Consider the following 8,235-nt stretch of genomic DNA (forward strand, 5'->3'; position numbering starts at 1 on the left):
GGTCCCTAGAAGTGGAGGATGGACTGTGTTGAACATCGAGGGCTACAGTATATCTTGGTAAGGGTTTGATTTATTTTCAAACTCAAGGTTGTTCTGCCAGTACGTGGGGTTTAGTGAGTAGGTACAAAGCTCTGTGCCTAGAAGATGATGAGGAATTGTTTTGGAAATTCCGCTACATGGTATCTCTTTCAAACTTGGTTCTTTTCAGCATTAGGGTTTGATCTCCTCATAAACTACACTCATGATGGGGTATGAACAATGGTGGATCAGTTAAAGGAGCCAACAATACTTGAGTTCTAGGTCTCAAGTCCACTCATAAAGGCACTTTAACATGACTGACTAGTTGCTTCTATAAGTAGCATGAAGAAGGATTGAAACCATACAGGGTGGTCTCAACAAGAGTCTTCATAATTATTGACTCCTTTCACGAAGTAACTCTGAATCTGGCTAGTTGGAATGTAACTGGAATGTTTGTATTAGGGCTATTCAAAGGATGATATAATATTCACAGCACCGAGTTCAAATGTATGGAAGGAACTAATGTTCTATGACATGTTAGAACGTTCCTTCAGCGAGTTTGCAGCTACTGGTTGAAGAACATATGTTTTGGGTGCTAAACAAAAATTTGTGATTACTTTTGTTTGGAACCTACTCCTGACTTGGAAGAAGAGACATCTGATTTGTGCAAGTTTATTAGGACACGATCAATCATTGTCTACCTCTGTGTTAGTTTATTTCTGGCCAAGGTACATGGATGTACAATAGTCGAGCTCTTAAGAAGAATTAATAAAGGCATCTGCACTGAAGCCCTTATGAAGAAGGAGCTCATATCTGAAGAACTCTTTGGATCAAAGAAACCAGGTGGATGGAATATTCATCTCTGAAATCAAAAGATATGGATGTTCCAATGGCTTCGTGAAGAAGGTACTTATTGTTTGGATTCACTTATGTGGTGTCCTCGCAAAATGAATTGATTGTAGTGCAAGGAATTTTGTGGATCCTTGTGCTTTAAAGAGGTAGACGTAGTCTGAATAGTCTACTCGGTAAGTGTAAAGACCAAGTTAATGCCAAGTTAGTTAAAATCTGCTTCAGATATCTGTTAAGGGAATCTCTTCTACAGGTGCAGGATAATGGCATACAAACATCTCATAGTCAGACAGGAGGTCTATACAGTGTGCATATGAGATATGGTCTCTGAAGGGTTAACCAACCATCAATTGTTGATTTTCTTGGATCCCCTACAAGAGTGGTAGGTTGCTATGAAAGTCATCTCCATAACCATAGCAAAATTGTGAAAGAAAGCTTAAGATCAGAACTGATGATTGAACATCATTTCAGTCTATTGCTTCCCAACTAAGGAAGGTTATTCAATTGAGGATGGGATCAAGGGTCAAGTAACTGACCATATAAGGAACGACTTTTGTGACTATGTGTCATGTTGAGGAACTCACTTGCTTCAAGTGATGCATAACAATGTCATTGGCTTTTGGAGGCATTCTTATCAGCGGACTATACCTCTAAAATAAGGGAATCATATCATCTGTTGAGTGTAGGAAGATGAGCACGCATCTGATGAACGACCATGACCTAGTAAGGGTACAAATCTGAAGTGTGTGCAAGTCTGCTTTTTGAACTATGTTATCAGGAAATGATTGAGAGGTTATTTTTCTCACATACTGCAATAGTGAGATTTCTGTTAAAGCTTCCGAAAGGACTTTCGTGCATAATGAGTCCTTGAAGCAGTAATTCAAGAACCTGAGATGGGTTGTTGAAAGAAATGTCCCAAATGATGTTGTGACATCATTGTTGATAATAGTCTGTGTAAAAGAATTGGGACCATGAATCTTAATATTCAAACATCATGTTCAGAAGTAACGGTTCTATATAAGGTTTAGAATGAGAAGATTCTTTTGTCAGTAATATGCTCGGGCAATGCATATCTACTACGTTGAAGATGTCATTAGTGTCAGCAAGCACTAGTGAGTTTAAAGAACTGAAGGTTGTTTTGATCAACATGTCAGATCAAGGTAGTTCTTCTGTTGCGGTCCAAAAGGTCTGAATCTTAGAAAGCTGGTTGAGGTTGATTTCAGTCTATACTACATTATTTATTGTTCATCCAAAAGAGTTATTTTAATATGTGGATCTCCAAAGATAAGTTCTTGTGTTATGACTAGTTGGAAGTAGTACCCTGAAACTAGAAATTGTCCAGTCTGGAGCTGTCTCTAGTGAAGCTATTTGTTCAAGTGCTTAAGGTCAGCATGAGCCTTGTTTGTCCTTGATAGGGGAAGTCAGTGGAACACTTGAAGTGGTTAAAGCTTACCAGAAGGAGAAGGACTTTGCAATCCACTCCAAGAAGGTATCAGACACAAATTCAAGAGATAAGATTACTGTTGGAATAAGTAGTCTGAAGACACCAGGATCATGCTTCTGAGTATATGAAAAGGGTTGAGAAACGTCATCAGCCAAATCACAAAAGAAGTGTTTGAAGTTGAATACAATGTCTGGTAGGATGTCACTGAGCCTAAAAAAGGAATATTCTAGACTGTACAGCCAGCTTCGTAAAAATAAAGTCTAGAAGGTGCTTTTTTCCATGCATGTGCATGTCTTGGGACTGATTTAATCAGAAGAAATAGTCCAAGCATCATAAAAGCATTCAAAGTGATTTTTGGATGGTGCACATAGTTTTGGTGGTATTCTCTCCTCGAATAACACCATCTTTGACCAAAAAGTGTCACATTCAAGGAATCGTTATCTCACAAGCAGGGGACCAGCTATTTATAGGAAGCTATCAGGGTTCACTCACATATTGTGTGTGGTTTTGCTATTTTCATATGGGGTTGATTCAGATGTGCATAATCAATACATGGGTCTGGGTTTGTGAAGGCTTCCTTTGTAAATTTTTGGCCAAAAAGGGGGAGATATTTGAGAGGTTTGGCACTTAGAAGTTTAGTCAGAAAACTGTAGTAACTAGAAATAGTTCAAGCATATCGAATTATAGGCTGAGCTGACTCTAGTATTGAATTTTGTGACTTGTGACCTGAGTTATGAACACAGTTGTGACTTGTGTTATGAGTTACCCTGGGCAGCATGAGGATACTACTTATGTTTCCTCTTATGCTCTAGGTCGACTAGGGACTGCTGATCAAAGAAGGCTTAGCAGATCCTCTTATGCCACCATTGGTCTTCTGTGAGAAGAATTGGTTCCTGGGTTGAGGGGGGCGTGAAATACATCTTCATTCTCATATGCACCAGATTACTAGTGTTAAGGTATGCGCTGCGATGGAACGAATTCTGAAAGCTAAAGAAAGAAATCAATCTGAAGATTTTATTCTTGATCTACTAGGATTGAAGATACTAAACAAGATGTCCCGACATCTTAGCTAAAGACTTACTTCATTCAATTGCTGAGATATACTGCTCTAGTAGATAGTTATTTTTCCCTGTGTTGTTGTAACCTGTAATTTATTTGTCTTAGCCAAAAATTTTCCAAAGGGGGAGATTGTTAGTTCTTTATTTTTAGGGTTGTAAAACAAATAAAAGGACCTGTGTATGTATAAATATATAAGAACAACATGTACAACAAAGAGTCGCACTAAAATGATAGAACATGTTATGTTAGAGTAATTCAACATCTAGAATAACATGTCACATGGGATGTTATGAAATCATGCCTGAGCTGAAGAAAAGAGTTCTAATTAAATCTATGTGATTTAATTATTACAGAAGAATGAAGAATATTCAGGGATATTGTGCAAATCAAATAAAGGCGTGATATATTATATGAGAGGTCTGAAGAATAAATATGAAGATTTGAAGAATCATTCAAAAGAATCAAATCAGAATATTTGAAGATTGTATAGTTTCTAATTATAGAGATATTCTCGGAAACCATCAGATTGAAGACCTTGATTGTAGCAGAAGATACTGCAATATTGTAACAACAAATATGCTGTGATTGAAGGCCCAAATCCAGTTGGGTATAGGTTATAAAGAGAAGACTTTGTGACCCAGAAAAATAAGACATCTACCGAGTAAAAAAGATGTAATCTTTAGGGTTTGTCAAGGTAAACCTCCCGGCCTGTGGGAAGGTTACCTATGTAATCCTCGAAGCCTGCAGGCATGAGGAGTATTGTTCTTGGAGGAAGATTTGATGTAAATCCAGGTTCGTGGTCATAGTCAAGGTTCTTAGTTAGGGATTGTCATGGAAGTATGTCTTCCAAACTGTTTTATCTTTGGGATTAGAATGAGTTGGATATTAAGTCGTTGCTACAGCTCCTGGGACTGGAAAACTGTACTACATCATTGCAATGATTGGAATTGGGATGGGGATATTCCATATCTAGGGAGGATCTAGGTAGAAGGGTCATTGGGTAGGAATTTAGTGTCTTGTAACTTTATTTGCTAACAAAAAACAAAATTTAATTCACTTGCCATGTCACTTGCCTAGTTATTATGATGGAAGCTTGTGATTGGCTTACAAAAGAAAATAAAAATAAGCATGGTTTGTGCCTTATTAACACAAACTTTATATTTTAAATTAAAAAAAAAAGAAGAATAATTTAGATGGGTAGCATGGAAGGGCCCAAGTGTTCATATGCCGAAGTTATGCAAATTACCATTTTGTCCTACAAGTATTTTGATGTTGACCTTGCTTTTATGTTGGTTGTAACCATTTGATTCAGGTCTACTTAAACTTTCCAATAACGTGCCATTATTATTCGTCCTCCTAGATCTTGAATTGCTTCACTAGAATCATTAATAATTATATCTTTATTCGTCCTCCTTTTTTATTTTCTTTGACGCCGAACCTTTCATATGATGCAAACGAATTTAATTTACTATGATGTCGAAACAAATATATATTCGTTAATTAATTTATTGTTTGAATTTTACACATAATGTACATCACATTCATTGAGAATTTCAGTTAACTTTTTCTTCTTGATTTGAAATTTTGCGAGAGCTTCAAAATGAATGAAGTTAGCCACTTTAGGGGATTAAGATCCAAATGGGGCTGAAGTAAGAAGACCCTTAAGCATCTTTCCTCTTCCTCATATTGGTAGAAGGCCTTAGTGGTTTGATCAAAAGGGACATTGATCTTAGTCTTTTCTCAGGGTTTAAAGTTGGCTCATCAAATTTAGAGATCGCCCACCTTTAATATGCCGACGGTACCTCAATCTTGGGGATCCCTCGATGGAGAATTTGTGGGAAGTTAGGGAGGTATCCAGGGGGTTCAGGTTAGCTCTGGGCCTCGGGGTTAACTTCCATAAATTTAACCAGATTGCTATTAATTTTGAGCCTTCCTTCTTAATATTAGTAGAGAACATTCTCCATTACAAGATGAAGTCTCTTCCTTTTAAGTACCTAGGGCTACTAGTAGGCGTAAACCCTCGATTGAAGTCTACTAGGAATCTCTAGTTGACCTAATTCGGAAGAGACTTCACTCCTAGAATCATAGGCATTTGAATCATGGAGGGAGGGTTATCTCCTAAATTATTCCCTCATTGTTCACCTAATTTGGAAGATACTACACTCCTAGAATCTCTTGACCATTGTTCGTGTGTCCTCTTTGTAGATTATAGTAATGGTTGATCAGTAATGCTAAAACTCTTTCCTCATGACGCGTGATTAAAAAAATTTAGTAATGTTAGCCATGATGTCCCATTTAACTAAAAATAAAACTATTTTTAAGTCTAAACAAAAATATAATACCTACATACATGTTGAATAGTATATTCTGAGTAATACTCAGTTTTATATTGTGACAAAATAGTAGTTATGCAGGCCTAATAGAAAATAATTATTTTTTAAGTAATTAACAACGCTTTAAAGAGATGGCGTGTTATTGAATGTTCATTTGTTATTGTATACTATTTATGAACATGCAGGAAAATACTATTTTAATGAAGGTCGGTTAAATATAAAATATTTAAATATGCTATGTTAATAACATATATCTTATATTAAATTATAGAAGTATACTATTATTCAATTTAAATTTTCATATACATTAATTACCTCTTATTGTAGTTAATCTAGTTTGAAATCTATTTCAGTTTGAGTTTCATATTTATCAGGTGGTAAATTATACACCATCTCATTTTTATTAGACAAAATATATAATTATCTATAATTTTGTTTTTAGGGTTTTCAATGAAATGGAAACTACATAAATGTGTTTACAAATATATACAAATGAAGATGTAGTTTAATGTTTATATAAAGTTGTTTATACATTGTATAATTATACAAGAACCATCTAAATATTATTCAATGTAAAAGCTTTTCACTCTGGGATGATTCTTCACATTTATTTTTAATATCTTTAGTCAATCCATTCCATCATATTTGTTCCTGCTTCCTCTGGAGGGATATCAAGATAAGTTTCTCTCTCTTCTTTTTTTCTTTTCTTTGATGCCGAACCTTTCTCCTGATGTAAAACAATTTATGTTATTATAATGTTGAAAAACACACACACATATATATTGAATAATTCGATGCTTGAATGTTAAACATAATGTACATTGCATCCACTGGAATTTTCAGTTTTCTTTTCCTCCTTGCTTTTAGGTTTTGGGCGAGCTTCATAAAGAATAAAGTTAGCCACTTCAGGCTTCGAACGAAATTGCTTGTTTGATGGTAAATGTGTACAAATCTGCATAAAAAGTTCTACAAAAGTTAGTTTGTCACAATTCATTGCATAAAAAAAATTAATTTTAAATTTTTTATTAAAACAATTTGTAGCTATGTCTTACAATATCTATTCGATTATCATTTCGTTTTCTCAATTGAACTGTCCAATTATTTGCTCTTTCAATGACAGAAAATCTTCGATCTGCAAGTGGAGTAATATCTATATCTTTTCCATAATTTGCATGCTTCTTAGGAGGGGCTGCAAGCAACTATAGAAAAGTTTCCATAATATATATCATTTAGATTATTTTTGCGTAATCAAGAAACACGAAATTAATGACATATATAAAATCAAAAAATAAAAATGGAAATTGATTAAGGAAAGCCAATATTTAAGTTTGTTTGTTATAACTTTTTAAAAAATTAGATTTGAAATAGTTAATATTTTTTGTTAAAGAAATTTAAAAAAGAGATTTTTCATTCTATTTTTTTAAAATAGTTTGTTTTTAATAAAAATCATTTGAAATGTTTCATCTATTTGTAATGAATTTTTTAGATGATAAAAGTGAAAGTATGCTTAGATCTCGTTTGCAAGATGTTAAAATAAAAATGATTTTAATATTAATAGTTTAAATATGTTTAAAAAATAATATAAAATATTATTTATTTATTTGAAATTGTTATTAAAAATTAATATTTTCTATATATTTATATTTTAATAAATATATATTTCTACATGTATACATAATTAAAGAAAAAATAAAACCTAATACAAAGAGACACTTAAAGTGGTGCTTACCTTTTCAATGTTAATTTCGCCTCCGTAACAAAAATGTGGAAGTTCAAAAGAGGCCGAAATCGGTCCCAACACCACGCTTGTTATTTTTCTTCCTCTGTTTTTCTTCTTTAAAAATAAAACCATCATAAGTGATAATAGATAGTATAACTTTAAGAAAAAAAATGTATTCAAAATTTATCTTTCCTATAAGATTTATGAATATAGTTATAAGTTGTTTCTTTATAACAAATGCATATATTAATATATTAAAATAAATAAAATAATATAAAAGATACTTAAATTTATTTTAAAAATAATAATAAAACAACAAAAAACTCAATAAAAAAATAATACGCCAAAAATACATAAAAAAAGCAAATACAAGGAAAAAGAAAGAAAAATGAGCAGTACCATCAATTCAAATAAAAAAAAATCTGATAACCAAAAGAATTAAATGCACACATAACATATTAAAATTCACAAAAGTTCAACAACTTTGAAAATTTTCAAAATTAAGAGTTAGCGTATTTACTTCACTTGCATCATTCTCTTTAAATACAACCATAGCCAACCGATGCTCTGGATCTTCACCATCTTCTAATTTTCTTAATTCCTCCATATATATCTGATATCACAACAAATAAAATGTTTTTTTAGTTAAAATTTCATTAATTAAAAGTAAAATAAAATATCAAATGTATTGGATCTAAATTTCAGACTAAATACATTAAACAATTGTGCTTATATTTTATATGAAAAGGTATATCAATTGCATACACTTTATAACATGAATTAATAAGGAGATTAACTATAAGAGTAACTTA

The 8,235-nt window shown here is 32.9% G+C and overlaps 1 long non-coding RNA gene across 1 annotated transcript; it reads right to left on the bottom strand.

Annotated features, from left to right (window-relative positions):
• Window positions 1-6,215: 6,215 nt before the first annotated feature.
• On the bottom strand, window positions 6,216-7,537 carry LOC131637589 (uncharacterized). The gene is made up of 4 exons (XR_009294363.1): window positions 7,433-7,537; window positions 6,756-6,902; window positions 6,524-6,655; window positions 6,216-6,430 (listed from the first exon to the last, which is right to left on the bottom strand). It is a non-coding gene; the product is annotated as an uncharacterized LOC131637589 (long non-coding RNA).
• Between the last annotated feature and the right edge of the window lie 698 nt (window positions 7,538-8,235).

This window comes from Vicia villosa, unplaced genomic scaffold (assembly GCF_029867415.1).
Source record: "Vicia villosa cultivar HV-30 ecotype Madison, WI unplaced genomic scaffold, Vvil1.0 ctg.002052F_1_1, whole genome shotgun sequence".
NCBI classification, from domain to species: Eukaryota; Viridiplantae; Streptophyta; class Magnoliopsida; order Fabales; family Fabaceae; genus Vicia; species Vicia villosa.